Source organism: Podarcis tiliguerta, assembly GCF_965153285.1.
Source record: "Podarcis tiliguerta genome assembly, chromosome: 13".
Taxonomy (NCBI): Eukaryota; Metazoa; Chordata; class Lepidosauria; order Squamata; family Lacertidae; genus Podarcis; species Podarcis tiliguerta.
The window spans coordinates 3,327,659-3,348,055 of NC_139546.1; the positions used below are offsets into that span (position 1 = coordinate 3,327,659).

The following is a 20,397-nucleotide window of genomic DNA, read 5'->3' on the forward strand; positions in this document are numbered from 1 at the left end:
GGGGGAGACCAGACAAACCTAAGTCAGACCAACTATCTTCACTCATTGTTGAACTTCACTCATGTCTTCATAATATAATATTTTTTTAAAATTTATATTCCACCCATCTGGCTGGGTTTCCCCAGCCTCTCTTGGCGGCTTACAACATATATAAAAACACAACAAAACATCAAACATTAAAAAACAAAATATCCTATACAAGCAATAAACAAACCAATAAATCAATAAAAACCAATAATAATAATAACCACCACCACAACAACAATAATAATAACAAACAGTTTACAGTTATACCCAAATTAAGAGAACCGCCAACCCCAGCTAAACATTTAAGCAACACCAGCCTGACAAAAATGAAACAGGGGAACCAAAATTAGAACCATTTAAAACATTTTAAAACGTTTTAGCCGGTTGCCCCAACCCAAGAGTTGTTCCAGCAATGTCCCTCCGGCCTCCCAGGAGCCTCTTTTAGCTGTTAAAGGTGAGTCTGGGCTCCGCCCCCTGGGCCAGGTGGAAATGGGCCTTGCTCTTCCTTCCAGCAGAAGTCTTCATCCCACACAAAGTGTTAAAGGATTATTCAGGTGTGCATGCTGTGACTGGGAGGGAAAGTACTAAAAGGATGACCATTTTAATAGCAGGTTCCCATAGTTCAGTAAGGCTCATGTTGTAAATGTTACACAATGATGGGGGTATTTATCTGGTATATATTTTTGCTCACAGCTCATACTAAACAGATTCATCCACAAAGTTTTCAGATTTGAAAAGTACCTGAATGGAGCTGACAGGGGCTTGAAAGCATTTTTCTTCAGTGTGGGATGGTAGTCTAAACAAACTGTAAGCAGGTTGGTTTTTATATTCAGTGAGGTAATAAGTAGGGACTGTTCAACGATTGGTTGAACTCTTTTGTGGATTAGTTGTGATGATTGGCATGGTATTTCTGTTGTATGGTTTCTCTACATGCTTTAAGTTCTACATCCCCTTCATCTGCCAGTTTCTTGCACTTCTTTGTTATTGCGCTAAAGGTCTCCTCGCTCGTTTCCCTGTGTGGTTCCATAATTCCTAGGAACTCTTGTTTATGTGCTTTCTTTTTCATTACATCTAACTTTACAGATATGGGATGCGGGTGGTGCTGTGATGTAAACCACTGAGCCTTGGGCTTGCCAATCGGAAGGTTGGCGGTTCGAATCCCCGCAATGGGGTGAGCTCCCGTTGCTCGGTCCCTGCTCCTGCCAACCTAGCAGTTTGAAAGCATGTCAAAGTGCAAGTAGATAAATAGGTACCGCTCCTGAGGGAAGGTAAATGGCATTTCCGTGCGCTGCTCTGGTTCGCCAGAAGCGGCTTAGTCATGCTGGCCACAGGACCCGGAAAAACTGTCTGCGGACAAACGTCGGCTCCCTTGGTCAGTAAAGTGAGATGAGAGCGGCAACCCCAGAGTCGTTCACGACTGGACTTAACTGTCAGGGGTCCTTTTACAAATGGCAGAGCTTGTGACTGGCTGTAGCATCAAACATTTGCTTATGACCACAGGACAAATACTAAACATTAATGTCCTCAATGAACACAACTGGTACAAAAATTGTCTTGGTATTGCTTGATCCTGCTAATTGTTTCAGCTGCAAGATAATGTTTGTGCAATTTTCTGCAAAAACATAGATACTCTTGTATTTTTTAGTCCACCAAGCTTCACATAGCATTGGTATGTTGGGTAACAGATGCCATCTTTAGATACCCTTGCAGGGGGGGAAAATATTTTAATTGTGCCAATTCTATTATGCACATCACTTACACTGTTCAGATAATTTACAGGGAGAATAAGTCTATGGAATAAGCAAAGGACAAAGGTGGTTTTAGAGTAGATTTCCCTGATTTGTGCTTGAACATCACCTCCTTTTCCTGCCACGGTCATATCCTTTGTCTGATCTTTTCCCCAACCTGCTGTAGAACAAAATTAGAATCCCACTGGCCAGTTGGTGGAGACACCCTATAGGGCATGGGTAGGCAAACTAAGGCCCGGGGTCCAGATCTGGCCCAATCACCTTCTAAATCCAGTCCAGGAATCAGTGTGTTTTTACATGAGTAGAATGTGTTCTTTTATTTAAAATGCATCTCTGGGTTATTTGTGGGGCATAGGAATTTGTTCATTTTTTTCTTCAAAATATAGTCCGGCCCCCCACAAGGTCTGAGGGACAGTGGACCTACCCCCTGCTGAAAAAGTTTGCTGACCCCTGCTATAGGGCATGCCATAAACACTGGGAATTAAAATCCTTCAAATGCATTAGCTAGCAGATCCTGATGGCCTCAGAAAAGGAACGTGCTGCGTGCCCAGGGTAACACAACATTCATTTTGTTTTAAATCCATGGAACTCTGTACAGCATTGCTATAGAAGAATGTTCTTACTCTACACCCTTCCTAAAGGTCTGTATCTGCTCCCAATATTCTACAGACTATTTTTAAAACAGCCGAGAATATAAGAGTTTATTTTCTTTTGTCAGCCAAAGCATGGGATTAGTCACTCCTGTATAAATTCTATTTCGCATGGTTCATTTTTTCCAGGTGACAACCTTGCTAATTCTGTATTTATTGAAGTGGATGAGTGGTGGATAGGGTGTGGTTCTATGGTTTCCTTGAGCCAGGAGTTGCGGGCCCAAGAGAAAGTGTTTTGTGAAGGACAATCCTTTACCTTGTCAGCTACATCATAACAGAGATGGCCTCCCTGGCAGCTGAATGTTTCAGTGCATGTTGCATGCCATAGAAAAGGCAGACTGCTGCAAAAGAGGAGTACAGATATGAAGAATGAAACAAATGAAATGATTCCTTGTGATGGGCTGCAGTTGAGTATTTTATATGGGACTAGATTGGGTCACTTACATGAGAAGCATAAAGAATTGACTTAAGAATTGATTTGTTGGATCAGACCAAGGGTTCATGTAGTCCATTATTTTGGTGCAAGCAAGAGCCAGAGCCATAAGTTTCTGGAAGCAGAACATGGAATCCTTTGCCATCCCCTTCTGTTTGTCCATCACCAAGTGGTGCTCAGAGAGGAACATGGCCTGTTATCATGTAAGGTCCATTTAGCTGCCATGACGAGTTGTCAGAGATTCCCCTTTTCTCCACGTTGCCTGTGAGGGGCAAAAAAACCAAAACAAAAACAAAACCACATGCAAAATTTAGGCGTTGAACTTCTACATACAGTGATACCTCAGGTTACATACGTTTCAGGTTACACACTCCGCTAACCCAGAAATAGTGCTTCAGGTTAAGAACTTTGCTTCAGGATGAGAACAGAAATCGTGCGGCAGCAGCGGGAGACCCCATTAGCTAAAGTGGTGCTTCAGGTTAAGAACAGTTTCAGGTTAAGTACGGACCTCCGGAATGAATTAAGTACATAACCAGAGGTACCACTGTATGCAGTGTGGCGATCACACAGGGTCCCCAGACGTTTCACCGTCTATTGATCCCTGTGCCACCACTTTATTTCTTGCTGCCACCACCCAGGCCCTACCTGGTACAATACCGAGTCCAGTCAGGGTTAAATTGGAACATAAGCTTTTGTTTATTTATGGCAGTTTAACAAGCGTGTGGTTTCATAAACGGTTTTGGTCAATTACAATCATGGGGTGCCTATCCAGACCTATAACTTCCGCTACCTGCTGTCTCTCACTAAACCGCCTCTCAGATATTTCCTTGTCTTCCTAGCCCCTAACTATTCCTGGCTCGGCTTATTTCGCTACACTAACTCAACCTACCCACAAACTCTATCCCAATTCACTCCCACTCCAACCAACCTCCCAACTAACTACTCCCTATGCCCCTCCCAGAGCTGGCTTTATAGTCCCTCTGACTCCACCCCCTGGGTCCTGATTGGGTAACCTGTTTAATTATTTCACCTCCAGCACTCTCATATGTTAAAGTCACATGCAGTTCTTCCTAATAAACATTTTCTTAGCATCTTCTAGGTTTTCACCTCTTTGGCCATCTTGCCACTTCAGCAAGTCAGATTCAGAAAATAGAAATGTTAGTTATATGTTCTTTTTAATTTGTGCTAAACACTTGTTGCATTTTTATTCATCATCAAGACTTTTGTTAAACGTGTTTTGCTATGAGTTTCTGGAAACCGCCTCTTAATAGAGATAGCCTGGCCTGCTTAATTGCACACCCAAAATAGGATTAGAACATAGTAGTTAAGAGAATCAGGTGATGTGAACCCCACTTAAGCTGTGAACTCAGTGGATGGCCTTGGGCATGCAGGGGTCTCTCATTCCCACATTTGAAATAGAGGGAACTCATGCTGACCTTCTTTATGGTGTTGCTGTAAGGGTTATTGAGATAATAAATACAAAATGGTTTGATGTGTAGGGAGGTTAATAAAGAGCCTCTTAACTGGAAAGGAGACAAAACTTGGGTGGTTATTGGCTCAAAAGAACACCATCATGAGGATGCCTGAGTGGGGAAAAATAGGGGGGTGGAGTTGGTTATGATGGTTTGTAACACTTAGCTCAACCAATAGTTCTGTGTTGGTTTTGGCAATGAGGATAACTTGTGAGAGCCATACAGTAAAACAGTAGCAAGGTTTCGCAAGGTGCTAAGTAGTGGTAGCTAAAGATGTTGTCTGTGGAAGGTTGAGCATCAAAATAAAAATAACTTGTACCACATACTTTCAAGCAACTGGATAAGTTAAACCACCAAAATGGTGTCCTCCTCTGGGCAGCTGGTGGTAGGAAAACCTCTTGCCTTTTAAAGTCTAGCTTGAACTTATCAATTTAACAGTCAGATTAAGTAATCATGGCTAATAACCAACATCTTATATTTAGTGAGGCACATGGAAAACTGTAAAGTGAGATGAGCAGCGCAACCCCAGAGTCATCTGTGACTGGACTTAACTGTCAGGGGTCCTTTACCTTTTTATGGAAGCAGATCTAAATACACCTTTTCAAACTGATTTCCCCTTTCCTTCTCTCTTGCTTGCCTTAATTACTGTGGGATAATCAGCCTCTCATAACCAACATACTTAAGTCTAATTACTGCAAGAAAGGATTAAGACCATAGAGTAAGCTGCCTGCCAGGCTTAGCTCACCTTGGGAGCAACTAGGTAATCAAGTCTTTGTTCCCCTTTAGTCCACCTGAGCTCAGTCTGTGAAGAGGTTAAGCTGGTTGCTGCAGCTTAGCCGCATGGCTCTAACAAGTCACTCTTTGAGTTCCTGTACTAGTGATTTAGGAACTTTCAGCACTGTAACTAAGTCAAGTTTTACTGCCTGTGCAACTTTTATTAATGCTATATGGAAAACACATGAATCTGACCTTTTGAGAATTTGTAAGTAATCCATTTTAAAATTTACTGAATGTGTTCTTTTTCTATGCTAGGGGAATAGGGAAGATTTGGAAGGAACTTGGTCTATTTTAAAGGTCTAAAAGCCTATATTTCCATGTTTTACTTTGTTGCACATTTTGTGATTTTAAATCTCTGCTGGGTTTCTCTCACAAAAGAGTACTTGCCTCAAACTTGGATCCTGGCATCCAGAAAATCTCCTTTCCCATGTTCTAAGCCTCCTTTCTGAAGCCGCCTTCTTCCTTGCTCTCTTCTTCTCTTTTTTCAAATTTTTTAATTGATTTTGCAAATTTATAAACAAACAAACACGCACAAATCCTAACTGTAATTACTCCACTATTATGAACATTGTTAGGTGACTTCCTCAAATCCCCCTGGCTGAGTTTCAATGTATATCATTGTAACAGATTTCCAAAACTAATTTTTCATAAAATTTACTTAGTCGAGTAACATCTTTCTTTCTTTTCATATTAACTTTAAACATGTTATTCTATAACATCGCATATTTAAATCCTAAGCCAATCTGGTACTTGCAAGTATTTCTATTTAAGTTATCTTAACATATTTAGCTAAATAGTCTTTGAATTTCATCCATTCCTCCTGGTACTCCTCCTCCTTCTGGTTGCGGACTCTTCCCGTCAGGTCGGCTAGCTCCCAAAAGTCCATCACCTTCATCTGCCATTCCTCCACTGTTGGCACTTCTTGTGTTTTCCATTTCTTAGCTAACAAAATCCTAGCAGCTGTTGTGACATACAAAAACAATCTAACATCTTTCTTGGGCAATTCCAGACCTATTATTCCAAGAAGGAAGGCCTCTGGCTTCTTAATAAATGTATATTTCAACATTTTTTCAATTCATTATAAATCTTCTCCCAGAAGTCTTTCACCTTGGGGCAGGTCCACCACATATGATAAAAGGTACCTTCTTTTTCTTTACATTTCCAATCTTGCTCTCTTCTTCTCAACCTGCTCCAGGCTTCCTTTCCTATCTCTGCCCCTTCTTTTTATCTTCCGCTACTTTTGTAGGGCCTCTTGCTTCACCTGCCCACTCCCTAACTGCTCCCTTTTTGTTCCATTCCTCCTCCCACTTCTTTCACCCAGGCCCTGATCCTCAGCCTATACACCAGTCTGCTCTCTTCCATCAGCAACCTTGAGTCTGGCCTTCCTCACCATCTCTGGTGTTCCGTCTGTCTGTGACATCACTGCTGCTTTGACTTTATGACATCAGCATTGCTCAACCTGTCGGTTGAGAGGCTTCATGACTGTTGCAAAATCCCCCACAGCATTACAGAGTAGCTAACCTTCATCAAGTCTAAAATAAGTTAACTTTCAACCTATGTGAAAATGTTTTGGTGAAACTACAAGCACCTCTTTACAGACTACCAGGCCTTTTCAGTCAGACGCTCCAGCCCAACAGCTGCCAAACTGACTCTCTCCCAGGAAGCCAATGTGCACAATCTTTGACATGTTCAGGCTCTGGGAAAACAGAAGGACTTCCAGAGTTGAATCCTTGAACTCCGGAGCAGTTCCTCGGTTCTCACACAGAGCCATTCCTTCTACCTTCAGTGGCAGTGCTCCACTTCCTACTACACAGTTAAGGAGCCATTGGAGGTCAAGTTCTCTTAAAAAAGAAAAGAAAAGGTAAAGGACCCCTGACAGTTAAGTCCAGGTCTTTGCAAAAGCTGGTTCTCCTCACTGTAACATAGATGCTAGGGCTTTAACTGAGAAGCACAGATGAAACCCACAGGTACCAAAGGAGATCACTTTTGTCATTTGAAAATAAGTTCTACATATCTTTAATACAGGAGCAGCCATCTCAGTCCTTCTTTAGGATTTAGAAAGAAGATTCCACCTAAACATTAGGAAGAACTTCCTGACAGTAAGAGCTGTTTGACAGTGGAATTTGCTGCCAAGGAGTGTGGTGGAGTCTCCTTCTTTGGAGGTCTTTAAGCAGAGGCTTGACAACCATATGTCAGGAGTGCTCTGATGGTGTTTCCTGCTTGGCAGGGGGTTGGACTCAATGGCCCTTGTGGTCTCTTCCAACTCTATGATTCTATGATTTTAGGATTTGGTTGTCATGGTCAGGTGGGTGAGGGAGAATAGGTTAAAAGTGCAATTGGGCAGGATAGGAGCTCTGTTGGTAGAGAATGCCAACTCTGGATCCTACACTCTTTTTAAGAAGCAGGCAGAGTCATTGGCATAGTGCACTTGGACTTTGAAAAACTTGTGACAAAGTACCTCAACAAAGACTCCTGATTAAGCTTAGCCATCGAGGAATAAGAGGAGAGGTCCTCTTGTGGATCAGGAATTGGTTGCAGGAAGCAAAGGGTAGGATTAAATAGACCAGGGGTTGTCAGCCTGGTCCCTACCGCCCACCAGTGGGCGTTTCAGGATTCTATGTGGGTGGTAGGGGGTTCTACGGCACAAGCTGAATCCTCCTTCCATCGAGCACTGGTGGGCGGTAAGGAAATTTTACCATCAAGAAAGATGCATTAGTGGGCAGCAGGTATAAAAAGGTTGACTACCCCTGAAATAGTAGTTCTCCAAATAGAGATAAATGGAGTCTCCTAAGGATCAGTATTGGGATCTGTGCTATTTAACTTGTTCATAAACTATCTAGAGTTGGGAGTGAGCTGTGAGGTGGCCAAGTTTGTCTGTGATACCATTTTTTTCAGGATCGTTAAAACAAAAATAGACTGCAAAGAGCTCCAAAAGGACCTCTCAAAACTGAGTGAATGGGCAGTAAAATAGCAAATGTTTTATGTGGGGCTGCCTTCAAAGATACCTTGAAAGATTCACTTTCATAGCAGAGTGTTGCTATGAGCATTTTGACAGATCTTGGAAGGCACAAGCAAAATCCAAAGCATATTCTTTGTTTCCTTTTCAGAAAGGATGGAAGGCTTTTTTTTTTTTTAGTTTGCCTTTTGGTTAAATCTTTCTCGGGCAGCTGATTACTGGATTTAACTATGTGCATTCATTTATTGTATTTTTATTATTGACTTGTAAACCACTCTGAGCATCTGAAAAAGCAAAATATAAATATTTTGATAAATAAACACACTGCCTTCTTTGACTATCAGTACCTCCATACATTGCTAGACTCCTCCCACCTCTGACCACTGATCCTGCTGGCTGGAGCTGGGGGCAGCTGGAAGTCCAGCATCAGGGTTCAGGCTTCCTACCTGTGCCTCAGATAGTTTGCCTTGACTCTGCTCAGTGCTGAAGCAATCATTGAGGACTCTGCTCTCTGCCAGTGTGGTGTAGTGGTTAAGAGCAGTGGACTCGTAATCTGGTGAACCGGGTTCGATTCCCCGCTCCTCCACATGCAGCTGCTGAGTGACCTTGGGCCAGTCACACTTCTCTGAAGTCTCTCAGCCCCACTCACCTCACAGAGTGTTTGTTGTGGGGGAGGAAGGGAAAAGGAGAATGTCAGCCGCTTTGAGACTCCTTAAAGGGAGTGAAAGGCGGGATATCAAGTCCAAACTCTTCTTCTGCTCTGTGTTCTTCCATCAACAGAACTACTGTACAGTGGTATCTCGGGTTAAGTACTTAATTCGTTCCAGAGGTCCGTACTTAACCTGAAACTGTTCTTAACCTGAAGCACCACTTTAGCTAATGGGGTCTCCTGCTGCCGCCGTGCCACCAGAGCCCAATTTCTGTTCTCATCCTGAAGCAAAGTTCTTAACCTGAAGCAATATTTCTGGGTTAATGGAGTCTGTAACCTGAAGCGTATGTAACCCGAGGTACCACTGTACATTAAATACTTTTCTTCTTTGGCACCAAAATTGTACTGCTCTCTTGAAAGAGGTCCACCAGGCTCCACTTCTGTTTGCCTTTCGGGGGGGGGGGCAGTGAAAACATGTTTTCTTCCAGTGCTCTTTTGGGATGTCTTTTAATTGCCTTCTTTAAAATATAAATTTATAAAATATAAGCACAACAGTAAGTTTAAAACAATGTATAAAGCCTAAAAGCATAAAGTATATGTAGAGTGATAGCTTCAGTATATTGAATGAAATTCAAATAATACAAAATAAGGGCCATTTCCTTGGTCTATCTGATATAATCATAACATTATGGTTATTCAGAAGGTTGATGATCTGTTAAGGGTGGGATTTAATTGATGAAGGAAGGAGAATTCATAATGGTTTTTTTTAAAGAATATACAATTGTATATTATATTTAATCTTATCATTCTAAGTGTTTATAAATGAAGCCCACTTTTCAACAGACTTCTTGTATTTTGTGTTTTGATTAGTGCTGAAATAGTAAGTAAACTTGTAAGATGTGCAGTTTCTCACAGCTTAAAATAAAATAAAAACAGAGAACATAATGTTGGACAGATCTATTACTTGGCCTCACAGTCGAATCTGAAACATTGGGCTGTGAACATGAGTAAATGGGAAAGACAGTTTTTTTTGGCCTCAGTCTCCATCAAAAAACCAAGTACATGCTGTTACGGAAATTACGGGGGGGTGACACATCTTTAAAGTTGTTAAATGCTACAAATATTATGCCTGAATGTATCCTTTTGACTGCCTCAGGGAAGATACCTAGCTTTATAAATCATATAAAATCAGCCCCTTTGCCAAGTTCCTCCATTCCAACGCCATTTTACCCATGGAAAAAGGACTCTTCCCTGCCACCTCCAGTGAGGACATGTACACCCACCCCACCCAGGGAAGTGCCCAGGCGTGACAATTGCTGAGCAGTTAGTTTCCAAAAGCCCATCACTGGACATGCCCCAGGTTATGGATGTGCAAAGGGAGCTCTATGGTGGGTACTTGAGAGGTGCCTGGACATGTTTTGCCTATGCTAATCTTGTACCAAAAAGGGATGTGGGTGGTGCTGTAGTCTAAACCACTGAGCCTTTGGGGCTTGCCGATTAGAAGGTCGGCGGTTCGAATCCCCATGACGGGGTGAGCTCCCGTTGCTCGGACCCTGCTCCTGCCAATCTAGCAGCTCGAAAGCACAGCAAAGCAGAAGTAGATAAATAGGTACCGCTCCGGTGGGAAGGTCAATGGCGTTTCCATGCACTGCTCTGGTTCACCAGAAGCGGCTTAGTCATGCTGGCCACATGACCCAGAAAAACTGTCCGGACAAACGCCGGCTCCCTCAGCCAGTAAAGCGAGATGAGTGCCGCAACCCCAGAGTCGTCTGTGTCAGGACTTAATGGTAAGGGTCCCTTTACCTTTACCTTTTAATCTTGTACCAAGGACTTGTCTGGACATGTTGTCCAAGGTTGAACTAGTGTAACTTCCTGTCTACTCCTCCCCTTCTGTGACATGTCAGTGATGTAAAAATGATGCAACAATGATGCTGAACTGTTTTCTGGGATATTGTGAGAAGTTTTAAAAGTCAATGTCACTCCATGCTCTGGGTTCACTTACTGCTGTTTGAACCTGTTGCGCAACAGTAAAGGATCTACGTCTACTGACTGGTGTTTTGTTCCAAATTACTTGGCTGGAATTTCCTCCTTTTACTGACCGCATGGACCCGCGGGGGACTTGTACTCTGATGAGCTGGGCTGTTGAATAGTCTCTCAACCCAGAATTTTCTTTAACAATGCTAAACAGTCACATTTGCAAAGCTAATACACTTCCACAGCTCAGAATAAAAGACGGTTAAGTATTAATTTGTAGGATGTGTCACACCATAAGATGAATCCCTTTTCTCTTCAAAGACCTTAAATCCTTTCCCATTAACATCTGGGCTGTATTATTAGCAAACCTGTGCAGCCTGCTGTAAATAAAGGGCTCAGCAACAGTCTTGGAGAGTAAATATTTGTCTTTTCTAAGCGCACATGCAGCAATGGTCAGTAGAGTGTTGACTTAAACTTTGCACTGCTGAGGCCTGTGCTGGAAGGGAAGGATCCAGAATGGCATTAGAATAGTCTCTGCCCTAAGAGTTCTTCAAAGAGTTCTCCCCCCCGCAGAACGCTCTGACCATTCACCCACCTGCTCTTCCAGACCCCCTTTCTTCTTCCAGCCGGATCCCGGCTTGCTCTGCCGATCACACATTATCTTTATAGCCTCATTCCTTCAGTTATCTGACAGAAGCAGCAGTTGCTCCAACGGGAGCCTCATCTCTGCGCCTTGACATCCGTTGGTCACCTTCATGGAATTCTGTGGGTGAGCAGCAGATTGATAGTGGAGCCGTTTTATTTATTTTTTTGCTTCAAAGTGCCAATGCAGTGGGTGTAAATAAGAATGCACTCAGGCCGTCGTTTTCTGAATGTGAACAGGCATCCATCCATAAATATGTTGAAGCAGATGTGGAAAGGAAGGGCCCAGTATCTCCAGTTCTGCTCCAAGAAAGTAAACAATGAGTACAATTATGTTTTGACACTAAAAAGCACGGGATAAGCCCTTTAATTCCGCTGCCTTTCCGTATAGAATATTGTACTTGTGCCCAGCCATCCACATTAAAACAAGGGCCTTTGTATCTTTACAGAACATCTTCAAGGGTGTTCCCAGCTGTGCTGGCTGCTGGTTCTTGTACAGCCTGTCCTGGTTTTATAGCCGTTAAAATGCTTTCCCTTAATCAAAGGAGAGCCAATTATCTGGGGGTGAAAAGGGTCCAAGTGTAATCTACATCGGGGGTAACAGAGGGTTTCTGATAACACCTGCGGAACAAATTTAGTAAAGCAGACTTACCGTTTTACATACTGTTTTCAAAATCGATTATGTGCTGGCCTTTGTGTAGCAATGCTTCAAGCACACAAACAAGATGTATTTGCTAAGTTCCTCAGCTGAACTGCAAATGACTCTTGGGACCTTTTTTGAAGCTTCTCCAAAGAAAATATTTTAAAAGCAATGTGTGTGAGAGTATGTGTACAGTATTAAAAATGCCATCACAGTTGAGAACGATATCTGCCAGAAGGAGAAAAGTGTAGCACAAATAATTTAAAAGATCTGATCTGGAGTGTATTATTTTTTCAGTAGTCTCCATGGATTTGGTGGGTGCACTGTATGGTGGAAACTGTATTCCAGGGAACTCTGGGGCCTGCCGATGTCTTATCAGGGGCTCCTCAGTGAGAAGATCATTAAGTAAAGGTAAAGGGACCCCTGACCATGAGGTCCAGTCATGACCGACTCTGGGGTTGCGGCGCTCATCTCACTTTATTGGCCGAGGGAGCCGGTGTACAGCTTCTGGGTCATGTGGCCAGCATGACTGAGCCGCTTCTGGCGAACCAGAGCTGCGCACGGAAACGCCGTTTACCTTCCCGCCGGAGGGGTACCTATTGATCTACTTGCACTTTGACGTGCTTTCCAACTGCTAGGTTGGCAGGAGCAGGGACTGAGCTACAGGAGCTCACCCCATTGCGGGGATTCGAATCGCCGACCTTCTGATCGGCAAGTCCTAGGCTCTGTGGTTTAACCCACAGCGCCACCCTGCCCACCACTGCTGACCTTTCCCTGTAATTTGCAGATGGAAGTGCATTCTACAGCGTGAGCTCTCCGTTCATGCAGGGTGCACCCATGTACATGCTTCAGGATCATAAGCTGTGAGCTGGGGTCCCTTGCAGAGAAGAACATGTTGAAATGGTTCCATGAGGCTAGAACATTTGAAAATTGTTTCTCAGCAGTGCAGAGTATGCACCCCTCTCCAATATGCTGCTGGAGTCCAGTTCTTATAGTCCTTGACCGCAGGCCATACTGACTGGAGCTGATAGTTGAAGTTGAAGTCGCCTCACTCAGTGGCGGAGCTTCATGCTCCAGCACTGGGGGGGGGGGGGGTGGAGAGCAGGCGGGGGCGGGGCTGGCATGCATCCTGGGGGTGTGGTACCCAGCGCAGGCAGGCAGGCAGCCACAATGGGATTGCGCTGCCAGGGGCAGTGCGCTCCCCCCCCCAACTCCTCTTCCTCCACCAGTGACCTCACTCCGGAACTGCAGACTCTAGAGAGGCTGGGCAGGTGTTGGACCAGGGTCTGGAGCTGGCAGTGGGCTGGATTAGGGCCAATAAACTGCAGCTGAATTTAGAAGGTGGCGGTGGTGTGATTTCATGGTTCTGAGGTGCAGGAATTAAGGAGATGTTCTGGATGGGTTAGCCCTCCCCCTGAGAGAGCAGCTGCCTATCTTGGGTTGCTCACTTATCTCAAGTTGCAGCAGGAGGCCCAAGTGAGCAGGGACAACCTATGCACAACTCTAACTGGGTCATGAGGTTGAGACATTCTTGTACTGGGAACTGAGTTTGAAATTGAGTTTGAGACATTCCTGTATTGTATCCCAATAGACTTGGGAGTGAAATGGTGGGTGTTTTGGAGGAGAACCCCCCACTCATAAGCATTTCATTTCATTATCATTGACCCAACCTACTTTTACATTTGGTGACACCCACCACTGGAATGCAGCCTCAAAAGGTCAGCAATGTTCAAATCTAGTCCTTGGCTGAAAGTGATCTTCACCTCTTCAACTGCATTTCCATTACTGCTTCACTTGATGGGAAGGCAGGCTACTAACTAACTAACTAACTAACTAACTAACTAACTAACTAATATTGCTTTGCCAGCACATCATCTGCTAGTGATGGATCATAGTCACATCCAATCTTACTGGAACTGGTGCTGTCGTTTTCTATTCCTTTTCTGCATAGTTGTTTTTTTGCATTGCTTGCCTTGTGGCCTCACTTTTAAAAAATAAGTAAATCTGTTTCTTATCTGCAGGCTCAAGCACATAAACTACTGAGGTTACCATTTCATTCGTTTGACAAAGCAGACTCTCACCCTCAAAAGCTTATGCTACGATGCATCTGTTAGGGTGCAATCTATATATTTTTATGACTCATCTTATTTTTGTGATTGTAAATTGTTTTTAACTGTATCTAACATTGTTTTTTAAAGTTGCAATCCACAATGGAAGCTTAGGGTAAAGGGTGGGTAAACAACAACAACAACAACAACTCATAATAGTATTGTCCCTAGGAGGGCTCAGTTGTCTTTCTTGCAACAGTTTAAGATTGCTACCTCTGAATGTATGAGGTAGAAACACACTGGTTATGCTTTTTACACACGGTTCATGGCAGTGCTCTTCTAGTTTTGACTAGCTTAATATATATACACAAGCACATGTGTAATTGTTGACTGCCAGGCTGGGGAGTAGTGAGAAACTCAGTTTCAGTTCTCCTAAAGCAGGGGTCAGCAAACATTTTCAGCAGGGGGCTGTTTCACTGTCCCTCAGACCATGTGGGGGGCAGGACTATATTTTGAAAAGAAAAAAAAATGAACAAATTCCTATGCTCCACAATTAACCCAGAGATGGATTTTAAATAAAAGCACACATTCTACTCATGTAAAAACACGCTGATTCCTGGACTGTCCACGGGCCAAATTTAGAAGGCGATTGGGCCACATCTGGCCCCCGGGCCTTAGTTTGCCTTCCCCTGTCCTAAAGCATAGGATGAGTTCTACTTAGTTTCCAGGCATTTGAGTTGAAAAATATCCCACTAGTCAGCAATCCTTTGGACTTAATACAATGAGTCATGCATGGCTTTGCTCTCTGCTTGGCAGATTTAGTGAGATTCATTATATTCCAATGGATGTGTGACCTTAGGGACGTGTTCCCTTAAGCCAAGCGAGGTCAACCCCCTTGAGATGTTGCTGGACCAGAGCTCTCCTCCTCCATGGCCAGGGTCCATGGGGACTGGGGCTGATGGGAGTTGCAGCCAAGCAATACCTGGAGGGCCACACGTTAGCCAACCCTGCCCTCAATTATGCAGATAGCTGGCTTCAAGTTCTCAAGTTAGTTGCAAGAGAAGGAAGATATTAGGTCAGGTAACTTCATTAGTTTGCAAAGCTTTCACTTCAGAGAAGCTTGGCTTACCAACCTAACTCCCTTAATGGGTAAATAATATAGAATCATAGAATCATAGAATCATAGAGTTGGAAGAGACCACAAGGGTCATCGAGTCCAACCCCCTGCCAAGCAGGAAACACCATCAGAGCACTCCTGACATATGGTTGTCAAGCCTCTGCTTAAAGACCTCCAAAGAAGGAGACTCCACCACACTCCTTGGCAGCAAATTCCACTGTCGAACAGCTCTTACTGTCAGGAAGTTCTTCCTAATGTTTAGGTGGAATCTTCTTTCTTGTAGTTTGTATCCATTGCTCCGTGTCCGCTTCTCTGGAGCAGCAGAAAACAACCTTTCTCCCTCCTCTATGTGACATCCTTTTATATATTTGAACATGGCTATCATATCACCCCTTAACCTCCTCTTCTCCAGGCTAAACATGCCCAGCTCCCTTAGCCGATCCTCATAAGGCATTATTTCCAGGCCTTTGACCATTTTGGTTGCCCTCCTCTGTACACGTTCTAGTTTGTCAGTGTCCTTCTTGAACTGTGGTGCCCAGAACTGGACACAGTACTCCAGGTGAGGTCTGACCAGAGCAGAATACAGTGGCACTATAACTTCCCTTGATCTAGATGCTATACTCCTATTGATGCAGCCCAGAATTGCATTGGCTTTTTTAGCTGCCGCGTCACACTGTTGGCTCATGTTAAGTTTGTGGTCAACCAAGACTCCTAGATCCTTTTCACATGTACTGCTCTCAAGCCAGGTGTCACCCATCTTGTATTTGTGCCTCTCATTTTTTTTGCCCAAGTGCAATACTTTACATTTCTCCCTGTTAAAATTCATCTTGTTTGTTTTGGCCCAGTTCTCTAATCTGTCAAGGTCGTTTTGAAGTGTGATCCTGTCTTCTGGGGTGTTAGCCACCCCTCCCAGTTTGGTGTCATCTGCAAATTTGATCAGGATGCCCTTGAGTCCATCATCCAAGTCGTTGATAAAGATGTTGAATAAGACCGGGCCCAAGACAGAACCCTGTGGCACCCCACTAGTCACTCTTCTCCAGGATGAAGAGGAACCATTGATGAGCACCCTTTGGGTCCGGTCAGTCAGCCAGTTACAAATCCACTGAGTGGTAGCATAGTCAAGACCGCATTTTACCAGCTTCTTTACAAGAATATCATGGGGCACCTTGTCAAATGCCTTGCTGAAATCAAGGTAGACTACATCCACTGCGTTCCCTTGAGGAACTGTGCACTGTGCACCATGAGGAAAGCTGGCATGAATCCTTGGCTGTCTCAAAATAAGAATACCTCTGGTGATATCAAGAATACTTATTGATTCTGAGACTAAAGGCCTACAGCCTTGGTCTGCCTGCTTTTTTCTTATCAACATGTTAGCTTCGGCCTTCATCTGTCCTCCCTGCTCCCTGCTCTGTCCGTTTTCTCTCTCCCACCCTCACCTCAGATTCCTTGTAATTCTTTCTGACCTTGTTCCAGTCGTCCTCCCTGCATAGCTTCCTCCCATCCCATCCCTTTCAGGATCTGTTGAGCTCTAGCAATGGTAGGTGGGACTTAGGATGACAGCAGCTTAGCAGGACCCCATCCCTTTTTTCCTGTTGACCTTGTCTGTTTCTCTCTGTCTTTCATACTGGTAAATCACCCTTCCTCTAAGAACCTCAGAGTGGATCACAGATCCTTGCCTTCTGGCCTTCCCGAGGATGGGCTGTGGGAACACCTGGCCTCAGGAAACCCATCAATGGATGTTCATTGTTCCCCTCAAGGGAGGGGTGCTGTGTACTTGACTGTATATCCCAAGGATCATGGGGGAGGGTGGTATCCAAGAGGATTATGGAGGAAGACGATGTCCAAGTCCACCTTTCCTTTTGAAGCAAAATGTCATTGAAATGGGGGAGAAATGCCCTCGCATGAAGTCTTGAGTTTGCAATTTCGGGAGAGGGAAGACTGTCTGCAGTGCTGGGGAGCAGGCAGGCTGGTGAGGCCCTCTAGATCTAGAGGCCCTAGGCTTCAGCCTACTTAGCCTATACATACATCCGGCCCTGCATATGGTACCCAAGCACAAATGGTATCCATTCAGGCAGCTTCCAGGGCCAAATTTGCTTAGCTTCAAGAGACTACTCTCTCTTGGAAAAGGAACAGATCTGCCAGGGGCAGGCAGAGGTCTTTCTGACAAACCAGCCCCTCCACAAGAGATTGAACAATTCAGTGCCAGAGGTTTCATCACCACTGCCTTGCTGCATTGCAACTAGATTATCTGTATGTTGACATGTGACTGATTGTCGGGAACTGAATTAACAGAGGAAGGAGACAAGCAAGCAAAGCTGGCACTTAGAGATGAAGATTGTTTGCCGGTTAGTTGTCTTGCTTGTACAACATTTTAAACATTTCCAATATTTACCAGAGCTCTTTTGAGCTTTTATCTTGAAATCTCTTTTGTTCCTCTCTTTGGATTGTTTTAATACATAAGGTGATTAATCACAAGCTTGTAGTTTCTTCCCAAGTCTGGTAAATACTGGAATAGACATCTGTAAACAAACTATAGCATCTCTGGAGCCTTTTCTAAATATCAGCACCAAAGAAATAACAAAATCATCAGCTAGTAAATGTAGGGCTCAACTTTTCTCTGCTATACACATTTGTTGTTGACATTCATCTGTCTCAAGGGACAATGGAGTTCACCTCGAGAGGTGAAGTGAAACCGCTGGAGAATCACAGCACCTGCTGTGGCTGCAGAGAATGGTAACTTGTAGCTGCTGACTCCCACGTTGCTTTTGCTATGTTAGCAGCTCTGAAGTGACCTCTCTGGAGCACAGGCCTCAGCAGCGCGCAGGGAGGTCCTGGGCTGCCCAGACAACAAGACCCACCTCTCAGTCTTGCTGATGTTGTCCAAAGGAGAGCAGAGCGAAACATTTGGCACCAGTTTGGCTGCAGGAGGTGCTGGAAGGAGGCTTGCAAGACAACATCTAGCCATCTATAAGGTAAAGGGACCCCTGACCATTAGGTCCAGTCGTGACCAACTCTGGGATTGCGGCGCTCATCTCGCTTTATTGGCCGAGGGAGCCGGCGTTTGTCCGCAGACAGCTTCCGGGTCATGTGGCCAGCATGACTAAGGCGCTTCTGGCGAATCAGAGCAGTGCACGGAAATGCCGTTTACCTTCCCGCCAGAGCGGTACCTATTTATCTACTTGCACTTAGGGGTGCTTTCGAACTGCTAGGTTGGCAGGAGCAGGGACCGAGCAATGGGAGCTCACCCCGTCATGGGGATTTGAACCACCGACCTTCTGATCAGCAAGCTCTAGGCTCTGTGGTTTAACCCACAGCGCCACCCGTGTTCTAGCCGTCTATATACCTATACAAAAATTGTTGGGATTCCAAAGTTCTTGTAGCATATAAGCATTTACCTCTGCACCAAAATGTCAGAGCAGAGAGATTTCTAGATATCTTATGTTCTTCCAGATTACATTTTCAGTATTATGTTTCCTTTATTCTGTGCTTCTAAATAATACTGAATCAGCATTTTCATAATCATGTTCCTGAAGCTTGTGGCATACCAGAACAATGAAAAAGGTGTCCTGTTTTCAGAGGATCTCAGTCTGAGAATTGCCAGCCACCCTGTGCCCTGCATTGCTCAGAAATTCTAAGAAAACAAAAAAATCAGTGCAGTTTGCCATCTTGATTCAAAATGGTGTCCAGTTGTATCCCAACATACATGAAAATCTGCTCCTTGATTTCAGGAACCATCAGGTAGAATTTGGATCTGGTATCCAAATGCATAGCAGACAAACAGCTTTCCAAAATATATAATGGATGAGCTACACCTCCCCTCTAGTTGTGCGTCCACTATGTATGCATCACTATTGCACATAATATACATTTGATAGAATTTATTCCCTTGTCTTCTGCATGGGATCCAAGAAGAAGATACAATATTTATTTGGATTGCTTGGCATGTGGAATTGGAAACATCATGGTGAAGGCAAACACTGAAATTAACTGGCGTCACATATATAAATATCTAGTTCATACACGGCCCCTGAGAAGGTTGTCAAGGCTCAGATTAGTAAATCCACATCTGCAAGAAATGAGCCGTATTTCTGTGTCTTCCAAACAACGCAGTTCTTCCCAAACTGCCAAATGACAAATAAGTTGGGGCAATGCTGAACTAAGGATTTGTCGTTTCGAGCGCTTTCCGCTGCCTCTCCCAGAGGAATCGTTCCCCCTTTGATGCATGAACCCTTCCCAAGAAATATGGAACTAATTTCTGTTCACATCGCCCCAGCTAGCTCTTTTCTGTGTCATAAGACTGAGCTGGGGGGGGGGCACTTTCCAAAAGAGGCTTTTCTTGTGAGATTTTCAGCGTACAGTTTGAATCTAATTAGGGCAAGGAATTCCATTGCATCAACTTTCCTCACTGGATCACAGTCCCTCTGCTCACAGCTGGAAGTCCTGATTTAAAAAACAAACAAACACAAAAGAGATATATGGAAAAGTATGTGTGTGTGTGTGTTTTAAGAAGGACCTTTGGCAACTTTTAGTGAAGTCCAAAGTTATTTCAGGGATTCTGCTTTCTAGTTTTGTAAATGTAGTTTAACAAATGGCTTCTTTTTCATCCTATTTTTGCTGCATAAGAGATTGGCACAGCAGGAGAAAATAACTATCTTGACAAAACCTAACCATACTTGCAGTTTCCAAGCCTGGAATTTATTTCATTTTATTGCAGCAATGTTACTAGGCCTCCACAAAGCCCCACTGATGCCTGGGAACTGCTGGGTAAGTGTTGAAATGCTCTCATTTCTGCAGATCCAGGCAGCAGAAAATGATATTTCAACTCCCACCCTTCAGTGCAACCATTATGCAAACTAATTTCTCATGTTATCGACTTCTCATTCTGTTTTTGAGCTGTGTCAATGCTGGTGAAATGGTTACAAATAATTAAAACTGAGATTTCTTCTAAATTTTGAATTGTGTATTTTTATTTCTACTGGCAGGAGGGAAAGTTTTGAAGCATCTCAAGTTTGGGAGCTTACCAATTTATTATTTATCCCAAAAAATTTAGCCTGACTTTTAGACTTCAGGGCAACATATTTTACTTGAAACATAAAAACAAAACTCTAGCTCTAAAAACATAATAAAATAGTAAACAAGAGCTAGCAGTGGTGCTGTCTAAAAGCACTCATTGAAAGGGAATTGAAGGGGATCAAATCAAGGCGAGGACCTGGCAAAATAAAAACTTTACAATATGTTGAAAAGTCATCTAGGAAAGTCATCTA

General features: G+C 43.7%; 1 protein-coding gene and 1 long non-coding RNA gene across 6 annotated transcripts in view; one reads left to right on the forward strand and one right to left on the reverse strand.

The window, feature by feature from the left end:
* COL15A1 (collagen type XV alpha 1 chain) overlaps positions 1 to 20,397 on the forward strand; it is a 124,910-nt gene that overhangs the window by 2,455 nt on the left and 102,058 nt on the right. The window lies entirely within an intron of this gene.
* LOC310661688 lies at positions 2,823 to 11,115 on the reverse strand. 2 transcript variants are annotated; one of them, XR_014504063.1, is made up of 2 exons: positions 10,522 to 11,115; positions 2,823 to 3,120 (listed from the first exon to the last, which is right to left on the reverse strand). It is a non-coding gene; the product is annotated as an uncharacterized lncRNA (long non-coding RNA). The 2 variants fall into 2 exon arrangements; XR_014504064.1 differs by lacking the exon at positions 10,522 to 11,115 and adding an exon at positions 6,250 to 7,157.